General features: G+C 42.9%; 1 protein-coding gene across 1 annotated transcript in view; it reads left to right on the top strand.

Annotated features, from left to right (window-relative positions):
• The first annotated feature begins 4,455 nt into the window (after nucleotides 1-4,455).
• TANC2 (tetratricopeptide repeat, ankyrin repeat and coiled-coil containing 2) overlaps nucleotides 4,456-15,031 on the top strand; it is a 513,617-nt gene continuing 503,041 nt past the window's right edge. Inside the window, exon 1 of the mRNA XM_065422604.1 lies at nucleotides 4,456-4,506. The gene's annotated coding sequence lies outside the window, so the exon portion shown is untranslated. The remainder of the gene's footprint in view (nucleotides 4,507-15,031) is intronic.

Below are 15,031 nucleotides of genomic sequence, written 5' to 3'. Positions count from 1 at the left end.
AGCCCCCAAGCTTGGGCTGGGAAGGAGGGGGGGGTCTCCCTCTCTCCCCCACCGCAGCAGCCTCCAAGCTGGGGATGGGAAGGAGGGGGGTCTCTCCCCCGCCACAGCAGCCACAGAGTTGAAGCTGGGACAGAGGGCCATATCTCCTCAGCAGCCAGAGCCCTGGAGCTGTGGAAAGTTGCCTCTTTCTCTGGTCGCCGCAGCCATGCACATCTGAAATTCCGCCCACCCCCTCTTTTCACCCCACTGCCCCCTCCCACTTACCCCTCTATTCCCTCCAAGGCCAGCATCTCACCTTACATGTGCGTCTTCTCCAGGGTCCAGGCACCTAATTAATGGAGCCACGCCTGCATGGCTCCCCTAATTAGTTGGGTGGCCTTTCATTCTATTGTGTGCGGCTGCCCAGGCTAGCATCTTAGAGGGAACTATCTGCGGACCACCTGAATGGAGCTCGCGGACCACTGGTGGTCCATGGACCACAGTTTGAGAACCTCTGCCTTAGGGTTTGTCATCACTGATACAAATGTGGGTTTTTTACAGTGAGATAATTAAAATGCAATAGTTTTCTCACTTGGAAATCCTAAATGGAGAGAAGGCACTTATAGGTTTTACCATGAAGGCAGTGAGGTGAGGTCAGCATTCTATCTTCTGTGCATGACTGACCCCACTTAGTTGTCTTGCTGTAAATATAAAGTGCCTTGTCTCCACTGTTTTTGCAGAGAGACATCTAATGAGCAGTAAATATGCAGCTTTTTTATCAATGAAGATGCAGCCGTACTGGTTTAGAGGAAAGTGTTAATGAGGCTGGTGGTATGTGAAGGGGGCAGGGAGAACTCAGCCTCTGAGTCCCAGTGTGTCTGTGCTTTGAGCTCCCCCAGCACTACTGCCTCAGTTCCCCTGGCAGTGTTGCCTCAATGCACAGTGAACCAGGGAAGCAGTGACTTGGCAAGCCTTTCAAGTGCTGATGCACAAGCTGGCATGTAGCCACAGACTCTTTAACGAGTAACGACAGTGGAGACGACTAATCTATCAATGAGAATACTTGACATGCGCCCAGTCTCCCTCATACTGCTGAGTAATTTCAACCAATAGAATTATTGCATGAAAATTAGCTTTAGAGAAAGGATGGTGTTTGATTGAGTAACTCTGATGTCACAATAGCCCCACTTAATTTACCTTTACTGCGGACCTAAGCCTGACTGTTCCTGATATAAGCATAAATTAGATACAATTTTAATAACTTAGCTTAATTATAACTTCATTTCTTCAAATATAGCATATGCACAAGATTTCAGTTAATTTTATTTTCATTGAAAGTTTGAAGTGTCTGCATTATTCCATTAAGATAATTCAGGACAAATAAAAGATGGACACAGAAGGCTAATTTCTTAAAGGACATAGTTTTATTTAATTTTAATGGATAAATTGATCAAAGGATTTACTTGTAAAGCCTCAGAAAATGTGTTCTGTATTCTGAGATAAGTGCTGTTAATTAGGAGAGGATGTGCTGTATTTTTTATAGTGTTACTTCCCTCTTCCCCTGGGGAAAGGCTAGGGACCCTGAGTGGCGGGGTGGGTGCAGACGAAAGAAAGTTCTGGGTATGATGGGTTGGAACTGGAGTTGGAGAAATCAGGCACAAGGAGATCACTTATAGGATGAAGAACAAATTAGCTTTTAATGATTACAGCTGTCTGGTGCCTCTGAACGAGTCCTGGAACTAACGTCAAAACAAAAGGAAAGGGGCTACTCACTCACAATTACAGCTGTCACCTTACTCCACTAAATGTAATCATCCTCTCCGAGATCTTGTTATCCTGCAGCCTTTCCCTTGTGGTTACCACCACTAATGGTCATAGCTGCCTTTCCCCCCATCTGGCCCCATAGAGCTAGCAATTCAAAAACCCTTTAATTTGGCCAATCGAGGCCAAGGCCCATGGAGGTGGAAACATCTCCGACTCTGACTGTCATTAAGTCTGCCATTCCCTGTGTCTGCTGTGGGCCTTTCTATATACAAGCTAGATGACTTCCTGCAGACTGTCTCCTTTCCCCAGGGGTCAGGCTTGTTATAGTACAGAGTAAACAGGTTGTATCCCTGCTTTAAGTCCAAAACTCTTTGATTTCTGATAGTCACTGTGACATCTTGTAGTAGTCGTAGTTGCATTAGTTGTGAATGAGATACAGGGAGTCCTTGGATTTACGACACAATCTGTTCCTCAGAATTGCATTGTAAGTCGAAATGTTGTAAGTCGAAACTGCTTTTCCCATAGGAATCAATGATATGAAGGGGGGGATTGGTTCCTGAACCAAGGCTTAATACACTATTTTCACCACAGTAACCCAGATTTTTGTACTAAATTAATTATAGATGACTAATGTTGCAATATCAGTGTATTTACTGTACACTGTATTTTGTAAACAGCCTTCAAATAAACACACAAACTCACATATGCTGCTCAGAATGCCGGAAACACAGGCTCAGAAAGCCAAGGAGAATGGCACACATGCTGAGCCTCAGCCAATTGCTGTTCAAGCTTTCTGATTGGCTTCCAGCCCCAGCCAATCAAAAATAAGCAGCAACCCTACCCGGCAAAAAGCTACCCTGCTCCCTCGAAGCCAATCAGAAGCGACCCCTTCCGGCTCTATACCAGTATAATGCAACCAGGAAGTGATTTCAGGTGAACTTTATGCAAATCAAGCGTCGTAAGGGCGAAACAAGCGTTGTGGGGCAAAACAGGTAGTCAATTGAAAAGCGTTGTAAGTGGTGTCTGATGACTCCCTGTATATAGTTGAGAGTCACTGACATATTGTTGGCAGGTGAGCCCATGGTAGTTCTTTGTCTCTCCTAGTGGTCTCAGGTAGATACTGAGGAGAAGAGGGGATAGTATAGAGCACTATGGAATACCACAGGCGAGGGTCTTTATAGAGGAGGAACAGTTACCCGTAAGCACTATGGGCTTTGCTGGAGAGGAATGATAGGAACAACTTCGGTGCTGGGCCATCAGTTTCTGGTCTGTCATGTAGGCAGGTTAGCAGTATCTAGTGGTCTAATGTGTCAAAAGCTGCAGAGAAGTCCAGCAGCATAATCATGGAGATCCTGTCATTGGCTATAAGAACTGGTCATCTTTTAGTGCACCTATAGCTCTCTCTGTTCTGTGCCCTGGTTTGAACTCTGACTGTAAGGTATCCAGGAAGTTGGCTGATGTCACGTGTTGGAGTTTAGTGGTTATGACTTGCTCAGTTATTTTGCCCAGGAATAGGAGGTTGGAGATGGGAAGGTGCTTGGTAACTTCAGAAATGTTAAGGCAGAATAACTTCCCAAATGTATGGAATGTGTGACTGTCAGATGTGCCAAAATGTTGGTGCAAGAGCATCTGAGAGGTCCCTGTTAAGGTTTTGCACTACAGTGTGAGTTTGATGAAGCTGGGGTATGTATTGTTTCTTGATATCTGTTGGAGGTGGAAATGAAAGCCTTATGTAGTGTTGGAATGTGTTATTTGCCAGTGTTGTAGGCATTGTGACAGTGGCAAGGAATGCAGGAGACTTGTCCCTTAGCTTATTTCCATGCTTTTCAGTTTTTGAGTTGGTGAATGTGTCCTGATACAACCCTAACTGTCACTTAATTAATTTTAGTTTTATACCTCTCTTCTTCCTTTCAACTTTTTTGTTCTAAACAGCAACAGGTATATCGATGAAGCCTTCTGTGATAATGTCCCAGTAGATGCCAACAAGCAGGATTCTGCACACATCACAATACTAATATATGTGATAAAACTCTTTCCATAGACTTTATACTATGTTTCAAAATACAGTACAATATTTATGTGACCTTTTCAAAGATACCAGGTGTTGTGGACTGATGAACTAATTAAACCGCTACTGTACATACTTGGTACAAGAACAAAACTAAATCCTGAAATTTTGACTCAGTTTTAACTCCCCTTCAGTGAGAGTTGTGCTTGAAGAAGAGCAGAATAAAAACTAAGTAAAGTCTTCAGGAGTTAATCCAAAAAGCTTAGTAGTGCACAGAAAAAAAATAGTCACGGGTAGTTGCAAAAAATGGTATAAAGTGCTTTCTTTTTAAATATTACACTGTAGTGTATATATTGAAAGAAACACTACATTATACTTTTTCTCAGTTCTTCACATGAAAATCATTGAGGGTGAAAAAAGTGCTCCAGGTGAACAAAATTAATTTTGATCAGTTAAAGATTTACAACTATGGAATTTTAATGGTGAGGAGAACTAAGAGGTGATAGCTGATACATTAATACCCTGTAGAAAGCTGTGAGCTGTTCATGTGATATTATTGTGACTTTATGTACCCTTTCTACAGTGGGGTTTAATTTTGAATTCCAAAAATGTGAGATGTAGTTTGCCAGATAGTTAAATGGAATGTTTTGAGGGTCTTAGTACTAAATTTTGTTGTTTTTGTGTCTTGCAGGATTTTTGGCACATGGAGGAAGGCGATCATCACTTAGAAATTTAACTCAATTTCACATTTCAAGGTAGGAGAGCCCCCGCTTCCCCCATCTTATTTATTAAATCAGTGAGACTGTTCCTTCCAGTAAAATGGAAATCCTGTATTTTTTTCATGTTCATGTCTGTGCTATTCTTTTATTAATCAAGAGGTGTAATACAGTAGGTGATACAGTCTTCCTTTATCAGTTTTAGTACTTCTGACCTGATAGATTTGGAAAAGTGGCATGAAACAATCTTCCTTATTGATGTTTGAGCTTTATTTGTCTTATTTCTTAGAGATAAGTGGCATAAAAATTGAGTTAAATAAAAATATAATCATGCAGAGTTCTAAACTCTTCCTCTGGTTGTAAATATCAACAAGCTTGTTTTTAGTTACTGATTAATATAACTTAAGATTAATTTTATAATAAAAATTATACTAATTTTGTGTAAAACTTTACTATCTATACTAAAAGCTTCCTCCAGTTTGTGCTGCCTCCATAGCAGCAGGCAGCCCAGCCACATCTCCCTGTTGCAGAGCTTTTCTGAGGAAAATTCCAAACTTTATTACAGAATACTAGACTAACAGCTTGGCTTAATAATTTTGTTGGTTTAATTCCCGGCCATGTCTCAGGGCTGCATTTGATGTTTTGGAGAGATTATCCTCTCAGTTCTGCTTTCTTTTCTGAGGTGTTTTCAGTGACTGGTCCTCCTGAAGGCTTCAGAGAGACATAGGATGAGAAAAGTCAGAGGCAAAAGGGAAGATCTGGGTTCAGTGGGGATCTCAGCCGGGTGTGTATGGGGGAAAAGGACTCTTTCACAACCCAATCTGGGTGGGATTACATCAACCCCCCCCTTCCCAGAGTAGAAAAAAAAGCCAGTCAGGATTGGAGAGGCCATCTTGACAGTGCAAGAAGACGCTTTGGCAGTACGGAAGGGGCCTTCAGCTGTAGCTCCTTTCCCCTGTTGCCACCTCTATAAAAGGCCTGCTCCCCCCCCCTCCCCCCCCCAGGATCCGTACTTGTATCCCAGGCTGAGTCCAAAGTATAGCAGGATCAAAAGGAACCCTGACAATGTTGTTGGTCCATTAGTAGGTGGAAATGGTAGAATCGTCAATAATAATTCAGAAGAGGCAGAAGCGTTCAATAAATATTTGTGTTCAGTATTTGTGACAAAGCCAGATGATGTATTCAAATGATGTGATGATGATGAAATACTCCCCACTTTTCAAACAGTGACATATATTAGATAGCAGCTATTAAAGTTAGACATTCTTAAATCAGAAGGTCTGGATAATTTGCATGCAAAAGTTTTAAAAGATCTGGTCAAAGAGCTCTCTGGATTGTTAATGTTGATTTTTAATACCTCTGAGTAAGTTCCAGAGTACTGGAAGAAAGCTAATGTTGTGCCAGTATTTGAAAAGGGTAAATGGGATGATCCAGGTACTTATAGGCCTATTCAACCTGACATTGATCCTGGGCAAAATAATGGAACAGCTGATACAGGACTCAATTAATAAAGAATTAAAGGAGGGTGATATAATTAATACTAATCAACATGGGTTTTGGAAAATAGGTCTTGTCAAAATAACTTAGTATCATTTGGATGAGACTACGGGTTTGGATGAGAAGGTAAGAGTGTTTAGTGTAATATACTTAGAATTCTGTAAGGCAGTTGACTTAGTACCACACGACATTTTGATTTAAATAACTAGAATGATACAAAATCAACTTGGCACATACACGTCTACCCCGACATAACGCTGTCCTCGGGATCCAAAAAATCTTACCGTGTTATAGGTGAAACTGCGTTATATCGAACTTGCTTTGATCCACCAGAGTGCTCAGCCCCGCCCCCCTGGAGCGCTGCTTTACCGCGTTATATCCGAATTTGTGTTATATCGGGTCACGTTACATCGGGGTAGAGGTGTATTAAGTGGTTTAGAAATGGCTAACTAATCTCAAAATGTAATTAATTGGGAATCCTCATTGAGTGGGGGTGTTTCTCATGGTGTCCCACAAGGATCTGTTCCTTATGCTATTTAATATTTTTATCCTTGACCTGGAAGAAAACATAAAATCATTATTGCTGAAGTTTGCAGGTGGCACAAATATTGGGGGAGTGTTAAATAATGAAGAGTACAGGTAATTGATAGAGTGATCTGGATTGCTTAGTGAACTGGGCATAGTCCAACAATGTTTCAGTATGGTCAAATGTAAATGTATAAATCTAGGAACAAAGAATATAGGGTATATTTACAGGATGAGAGACTATCCTGGGAAGCAGTGAGTCTGAAAAAGACTTGGACTTTCTGGTGAATAATCTGCTGAACATGAATTCCCAAAGCAATGCTGTAGCTAAATAGGCTAATGCTATCCTCAGATGTTTAAATGGGGGCATATTCAGTAGGAGGAGAGAGGTTGTATTTGGCACTGGTACGACCACTACTGGAATACTGTGTCCAGTTCTGGTGTCCCTGCTTCACGGAGGATGTTGATAAATTGGAGAGGTTTCAGAGAAAAGCAACAAGACTGATTAAAGGTTTGGGAAATGTGCTTTATAGTAGTAGACTCAAGGAGCTCAATCTTTTAAATTTATCAGAGAAGAAGATTATGAGGTGGCTTGGCCATGGTCTGTAAGTACTACGTGGGGAACAGAAATTACATACTATAATTCAAATAATAAATAATATTATCACCTAGGAGCCCTAGTCATGGACTGGGACCCCATTGTCACAGGCACTGTACAGACACAAAACAAGATGATGGTTCCCTGCCCTAACGAACTTACAGTAACAAGATGGCTGAAAGTTGAAGCTAGACAAATTCAGGCTAGAAAGAAGGCACAGATTTTTAACAGTGAGGGTAATTAATTATTGGAACAACTTACTAAGAGGTATGGGGGATTCTTCTTCATTAGAAAATTTTAAGTCAAGTTTGGATGCTTTTCTAAAAGATGTGCTCTAGTTCAATCTTCGCTATTGGACTTGGAGCAGGAATTAATTCAGAGAAGTCCTATACAGAAGGATAGACTAGATGATCACAATGGTCTCTTCTGTCCTTAAAATGTATAACTCCTGTGCATCTCTGCGGAAACAGACCTATCTGACCCGTGTGGATACGATGCAATAGAGAAGGTTATAGCTTCTGGGCAGCCTGTTGGGACAGTCTGTGCCCTTGTGTTCACCCCTTTTACAAGATTGATAGATTTTGTACAAAGTATGCATTGTGAGGTATCATTTGAAAACTCATAATTTGCTAAGCATTATTGTCCTGGTAAAATATATGTGGCAACATTGTATGTAGAGTTATAAGATGCTATTGTATGATATTACTAAGACATGTTCCAAATCTGGAGAGCGCTCACAAACTACAAAAGGCTAGCTGACGGGTGAAAAATCTACATCTCGACAAAGAAACAGCTTGGGGTTCCCGTCCACACAGACTTTCTGTCTTCTGATCCTCAGCTGGAGATGATTTTCAAAGAAGGGAAAGAACTATAAGAAGGGAGAGCAGATGCCCCAAATTATCTCTCCCTTTCTCTCTACCCCTGGCATCGATGACACTTCAAGAACAAAGGAAGCAGCATTGGACTGGGGGAGGGCCCCACGGTGTCCCGGGCTTGGCGGTACTGCAGGCACGTCCGTGCGCCCAAGTCCTGCGGTGTCCTGGGCTTGGCGGGGCCTGCGCGCCCTAGCCCCGCGGCTTTCACTGGAGGCTGCAGCTGGGGCTGCGCACCCCCCTTGCGGCTTCCCAGGGCTGTGCACCCCTGTCCCGCAGCTGGGCCTGCTCTGGAGCCAGGGCTGTGTCTCCCTTGTGGCTGCGACCCCCACTGCAGCCGCTGGAGTTGGGGCTGTGTCCCCACCCCCCATGTAACGGACAAGTCATGGGCTCCGTGATTTTTTGTTTATTGCCCGTGACCTGTTTATGACTTTTACTACAAATAACTGTGAAAAAATCTTAGCCTTATTCATGTTTACCAATTGCTGGTGCATGAAGTTTTCCCTGTCCGTATCTGGAATTAAACATACCCCACAAGTCCATCCCATCCTTCAATCAGCACCATGCCCCTATTTAAAATAATCTAGCAAATTAATATACAGATTTCGTTGTGAAGCAGAGTCACTACAAACATAACATACCTGTCTTAAACCCAGAAAAGTAAGGGAATTAAATATGCTCTAAGGAGACCAGTCTTCCATCAACCCCTTTACCAAACTTTTCTCAGCACAACATACTATTCTACCAAAAGTCCACAAATAATGTTAGGAGAAGGTAGTTTGGTAAAGGGCTATGTGGAGAAGAGAAGGCTGCAGGGGTAGATTTAAGGTTGAAGTACATGATCTGTGGTGTATAGTAATTGTGTTAATGGTAAGGTATATGTCTGTGGGTAAGGAGAAAAGGTTGCTTAACTTTTCATTTGCTTCCTCTTGTGAGCTTGGGTCAGGTATGTTATGTTTCTAGCAACCCTAATTGCTTCACAAAGAAGTTTGTGTTTCTGAAGTAGGTTGTGTTAGGGGAGAGTATTTTAATGCAGGCTACATTGATTTTAGTAGATTTTTAGAAAAAACATTTAACCATTCCATAGTGTAATGTGTAGTATGTGTCTAAATGTAAATGTACAGTTCATTTCTATGGAATAGTTTTTTCTTCATAGGTAATTGGATAAATTGCAATTTAATAATTTATCAGTTAGGCAGACTATATCCAAGTGGAGGTATCCCTGGCCTGGAGTGCTGGCCTCATTCCAGTACCAACACCTGCTATTTTTCATGCATACGTTGTTGTCAATTGAACACTTTAACAGACCAATTGCTGTCCAAGTTATGATGTCATACTTTTTTGTACAGAAGTTAAGTGGTGAAAGAAACTGCATACCCTTTGCCCATTCATGCCATAGGGAGATTGCTTATTTATTCCACATTTTAAGCTGAGTCAGAGAAGCAGGTAGGGTCCAGTGTAGCAGCCAGCCAGTGATTCACCTAGTTGCTCAGACAACTTTGTGTGCTTCATTCTGGTTTAAATAGTGAGTCTGAGCCAGTCGGAGAGGCTGGACTTCTCCTCCAGTGGGGAGCTTCGTGAGTGGTGCCTATACTGAGCTAAGTTCCACCAGCCAACACTCCCTCCAGGTACCAGCGAGTTGCTGAGTAGTGGTTGCTTGGGGTCCTGCAGTCCTGTGTTCGAGACCCATGATCCCTCACAGCAACTTGGATGACAAATGGAATTAATTTTAAAGAAACTTTAGAAGAACACCTAGAAGCTCCATATAGAGCACAGTATAATAATCCAATCTTGAGTTGATGAAGGCATAACTCACGGTAGCAAGGCCCACATCTGAAAAAAAACTGGAGCAGTTTCCTAGCCAGAGACAAAAAAGTATTCCAGTAAATGGCTGCTGTGTGATCATATAATAATAACTTGGGGATCCAACAGAATCCACAGATTATGAATATGAACACAATGGAGGATATACACCTGCAATTAAATTATCCTCACCATATCGTCTAGATGCAATTCCCCAATCTACCAGCATCACTTTAGTTTTAACTGGATTGAGCTTCAGCTATCCAACTCCATCAATCATTGGCACCTGGACAGACATGCTCTGTCCTATCGAACTGTCTTGACCCAGATCTCCTCTTCAGCCCGCGATTCAGCACGCCACCTCTCCTCTCGCTCATATTGGGCTTTTCTAAAATCAGTAATTGACTGCCTCCACGCATTCTGCTGTGCTCTGTCAGCGTGGGAGGCAGTCTGTATTTCAGTAAACATTTCATCACGCGTCCTTCGCTTCCGCTTTCGAATATTCACTAGCCTCTGTGAAGGAGAAACATTTGCAGCTGGTGGAGGAGAAGGGAGAGGTGGTTAAAAAAGATACATTTTAGAGAACAATGGGTACACTCTTTCACGTTAAATTTTGCTGTTCACATCACACAGCACATGTGCTTTCGTTACAAGGTCGCATTTTTCCTCTTATATTGAGGGCCTGCCGGTTTGGTGTGAGAGATCACTCACGCAGTGCCAGGCCACAGATTTCAGCTTGCAGGCAGCCATGGTAAGCCACAGTCTTTTGGCTTTTTTAATCTTGTTAACATGTGGGGATGGTTTAAAACAGTACTGCTCTCATTAACCATACCAAGCACCCGTTGGGTTGGCCATTTAAAATGGGTTTGCAATGTAAAAGGAGGGGCTGCGGTTTCAGGGTTAACGTGCAGCACAAACCCAACTAATTCCCCTCCCCCACACACCCAATTCTCTGGGATGATCACTTCACCCCTCCCCCCCACCGCGTGGCTAACAGCGGGGAATATTTCTGTTCATCAGAGCAGGAAGGGGCACCTCTGAATGTCCCCTTAATAAAATTGCCCCATTTCAACCAGGTGACCGTGAATGATATCACTCTCCTGAGGATAACAAAGAGCGATAAGGAATGGATGTTGTCTGCATGCCAGCAAACACCGGGACCATACGCTGCCATGCTTTGTTATGCAATGATTCCAGACTACGTGCTACTGGCCTGGCGTGGTAAAGTGTCCTACCATGGCGGACGGGATAAGGCAGCCCTCCCCAGAAACCTTTTGCAAAGGCTTTGGGAGTACATGAAGGAGAGCTTTCTGGAGATGTCCCTGGAGGATTTCCGCTCCATCCCCATACACGTTAACAGACTTTTCCAGTAGCTGTACTGGCCGCGATTGCCAGGGCAAATTAATCATTAATCATTAAACACGCTTGCTTTTAAACCATGTGTAATATTTACAAAGGTACACTCACCAGAGGTCCCCTGTGTGCCCACAGGGTCTTGGTTGAGTTCGGGGGTTACTGGTTCCAGGTCCAGGGTGATAAACATATCCTGGCTGTTGGGGAAACCGGTTTCTCCGCTTCCTTGCTGCTGTGAGCTATTTACATTATCTTCATCCTCATCTTCCTCGTACCCCGAACCCGCTTCCCTGTGTGTTTCTCCAGTGAGGGACTCATAGCACACGGTTGGGGTAGTGGTGGCTGCACCCCCTAGAATGGCATGCAGCTCCGCGTAGAAGCGGCATGTTTGCGGCTCAGCCCCGGACCTTCCGTTTGCTTCTCTGGCTTTGTGGTAGGCTTGCCGTAGCTACTTAATTTTCACGCGGCACTGCTGTGCGTCCCTGTTATGGCCTCTGTCCTTCATGGCCTTGGAGACCTTTTCTAATATTTTGCCATTTCGTTTACTGCTTCGGAGTTCGGCCAGCACTGATTCATCTCCCCATATGGCGAGCAGATCCCGTACCTCCCGTTCTGTCCATGCTGGAGCTCTTTTGCGATCCTGGGACTCCATCACGGTTATCTGTGCTGATGAGCTGCGTGGTCACCTGTGCTCTCCACGCTGAGCAAACAGGAAATGAAATTCAAACGTTCGGGGCTTTTCCTGTCTACCTGGCCAGTGCATCTGAGTTGAGAGCGCTGTCCAGAGCGGTCACAATGAAGCACTGTGGGATAGCTCCCGGAGGCCAATAACGTCGAATTCCGTCCACACGAACCCAATTCCGACCCCCTAAGGCCGATTTTATCGCTAATCCCCTCGTCGGAGGTGGAGTAAAGAAACCGGTTTAAAGGGCCCTTTAAGTCGAAAGAAAGGGCTTCGTCGTGTGAACGTGTCCAGGCTAAATTCGAATTAACGCAGCTAAAGTCGACCTAAACTCGTAGTGTAGACCAGGCCTCAGTCTGTCCTCCTTGATCACTTGCCAGGTGAGAGCACCCGACTCCTTCCAGCAGCCAACTCTGATCCCCCCATCTTACAGCTTCCCAGTCCTTTGTTCTCGAGATGGGGTCTTTGCTCAACTTCCCTGCTGATAGGTGGGGAAATCCATCTCCCTCTGAGTTGTTGGTTGTTAGTATTGTTGGTGATTGTGTTTTCCATTGTCTTCTCAGATTTTCTATTGATATGGGGTCTGCCTTGATCATTCCTTTTTAATGACTCATTCAGGCTCAGACAGCTAGGCATCATTCATACCTGGGTCTCTTAGCCTGCCCTGAGAGCAAACAAGTCTCTCTCCCCCTCCTCCCCCACCCAGTAACAATGCAACACAGAGGGGAAACTGAGACCCATGTAAGGGGTCACAAAAATATTAAAGAAAATTACCACTTTGTTGCAGTGTTGAAGAAGCCCACGACTTGTACAGTACTCAAGAGGAAGCAGATATAAGGATGCTTCTGCATCCTGTATGCACCAGTATGGCTTGATGTCAAAGGAACCATAGTAATTAGGTCACCTGGTACAGATGATATTGTCTTTGCTATTCACTCCTGGCCAAAAATGGAGCACATAACGTGGATTGAAACAGGAAGCATTACCAGCTCAACTGACACACATCGCTTCGTACATGGGAGTGCAATTTGTGCCACATTCACTCCTGACTTCTGCAACATGCTTTCTGCTGTATGTGCATTAACAGGATGTGACTCTGTCATCCCTAACTGGTATTTGGGCGGGGGGGGGAAATCTCTGTTTAATGCCGCAAAACAAAGGGAGTTTACTACTTAAGTGATCATGACAAACTGGGAGAGAGTGATGGAAAAGCTGCAATTTCTGTAGCAAGGAAGTTGGTAGCAGTGCTGTATAATCAGAATGAGAAAGAAAAGGAGACCCACAGAGATCTGAACTGCTTGCACCACAATCTAACCGTCCAAAAGGACAAGTCACTGCCCAAACTGCAACCTTGTGAGGACAGTTTTGAAAAACATATCAAAAGAGCATCTTGGCAAGCAAAGATTTGGATGTCTTCACGCATACCTGTTGGATCACTATTGCAGCATGGATGGAAAAATGTGGATGATGAACTACTTCCTGTATTCTTCAAGGGCCCAATGGCATCTGAGCCTCTACAAGATCTTGTGCTTGTACCAGTAGAGGTCACTGCACAATCAACTATTATATAGTCAAAACCATCTCTCTTGCACAAAGTGTGTACATGCCAAGAAAGTGAAGACTGTGTTAACCCACACACTCTGGACAGAGATCATAATGATTAACAAGATGTTGGTGATGTTGATTAGAAAGATCACCATTATTGTTACATTTCAGTGGTACCTGTATAAATGTATTACTAGATTTTGTTTTACCCTTTAGATTGTTGATGTGATGCTTTTGAGGTCACAAAGAAATCCAATATTAGGCCTTGAAATAATACAGGGAGTCATTAGACTATATGAATGCAGCTATTTCAAGGTGGTCATTGTAATGTGTTGATGTTGTCATTGTTTCTCCCCATTTCTAATGGCACCACTTGACAGCTCCATATCACACCTAATTTTAAAATAGACATAATAAGCTTTCAAATGGGTGTGTGTGTGTGTGTGTGTGTGTGTGTGTGTGTGTGTGTGTGTGTGTGTGTGTGTGTGAGAGTGAGAGGTGCTGTCGGCCACTCGGCTATAAGGCTTGGGGAGTTTCTGCAGAAGGGCAGCCATGGAGGTAACTGTGGGCTATACTGAACTTTAAAAGTAAGTATTTGGGAGAGTGGTCTTTTAAAAAGTAAACAGGAATGTCAGGAAATCTGTATTGCAGAGTAGTGAACATCTGGAAGAAAGCCACTGACACTAAATATAAAAGATTTTAAGAGACAACTTCTCTCTTTTTCCAAAAAAAAAAAAAAAAAAATTGGAGTTTTAAGGCTGCAGAGTTAAAGCAAAGAGAAAAGCTGAAAAAAATTAAGTGATAAGCTTTGGTGGACCATTTGGCCTTTTGTTGTGATCAAGCTGTGTGTCATGTTTTAAAAAATATATATATGGTGGCATTGGGTAGGGTACTTATCACAGGATGTCTCATGAACATTTCAGTTTAGGATGTAGTACTCCAAAATAAGATGAGGCCGTACACACTGAATGAGATTGCTGATAATAAGAGGTATCTTGAAGGGAACATAAATTGTTTGTTCAAATACTGAAATGTGTCACACTACATATTTAGAGTTGGATCTGTAGGTTGAAGAGCCGGTCGGAGGGGAGGGAAGGGGAAGGAAGGACTAAGACCAGTTGGCTATCCTTCGGTTTCAGACAGTCAGCATTTTCCATCTTCTCCTTCAGTTGCTCACCCCAAGAGCTATCTTTTATTCTCAGAGGAGGATTATTTTGTCACTTCATTTTGTTAAAGTTAAAAATATTTTCTTAACACTCATGTGCCTAGAATGGATCATTCTAAGAGCAGTTACGCAGCATTATGCAAAATGTATTGCAACTTTTTTGCTGTCTTTTACCTGGTAGATTTTATTTCTCCAGAAATTAGATTTAAAATAAGAGTTTTAAATACAGAAAGCTACATCTGTTTAAAGATACGGGCCAAATACACTGATTTACACCAGCTGGGGATCTCCATTGAAGACAGTGTAGTTATACCAATTTACACCAGCTGAGGATCTGACCCATTGTTTCATTATGAGTTGGACTACAGTATGTGCTCATGATCTCGCTACCTTCTTTTTCTTGAGTGTTTTAAAAATGAGTGAATGATTTTTAACTAGTTCAGTTGGCATAGGATGTATTGTAATGACTTAAAGTGAGAAAGTAAACATACAATGGTCTGTAGATCCCAAAACATGGAACTTGA

Source organism: Emys orbicularis, chromosome 25 (genome assembly GCF_028017835.1).
Source record: "Emys orbicularis isolate rEmyOrb1 chromosome 25, rEmyOrb1.hap1, whole genome shotgun sequence".
Classification (NCBI taxonomy): domain Eukaryota; kingdom Metazoa; phylum Chordata; order Testudines; family Emydidae; genus Emys; species Emys orbicularis.
This window is presented reverse-complemented; position numbering and strand designations above follow the sequence as displayed.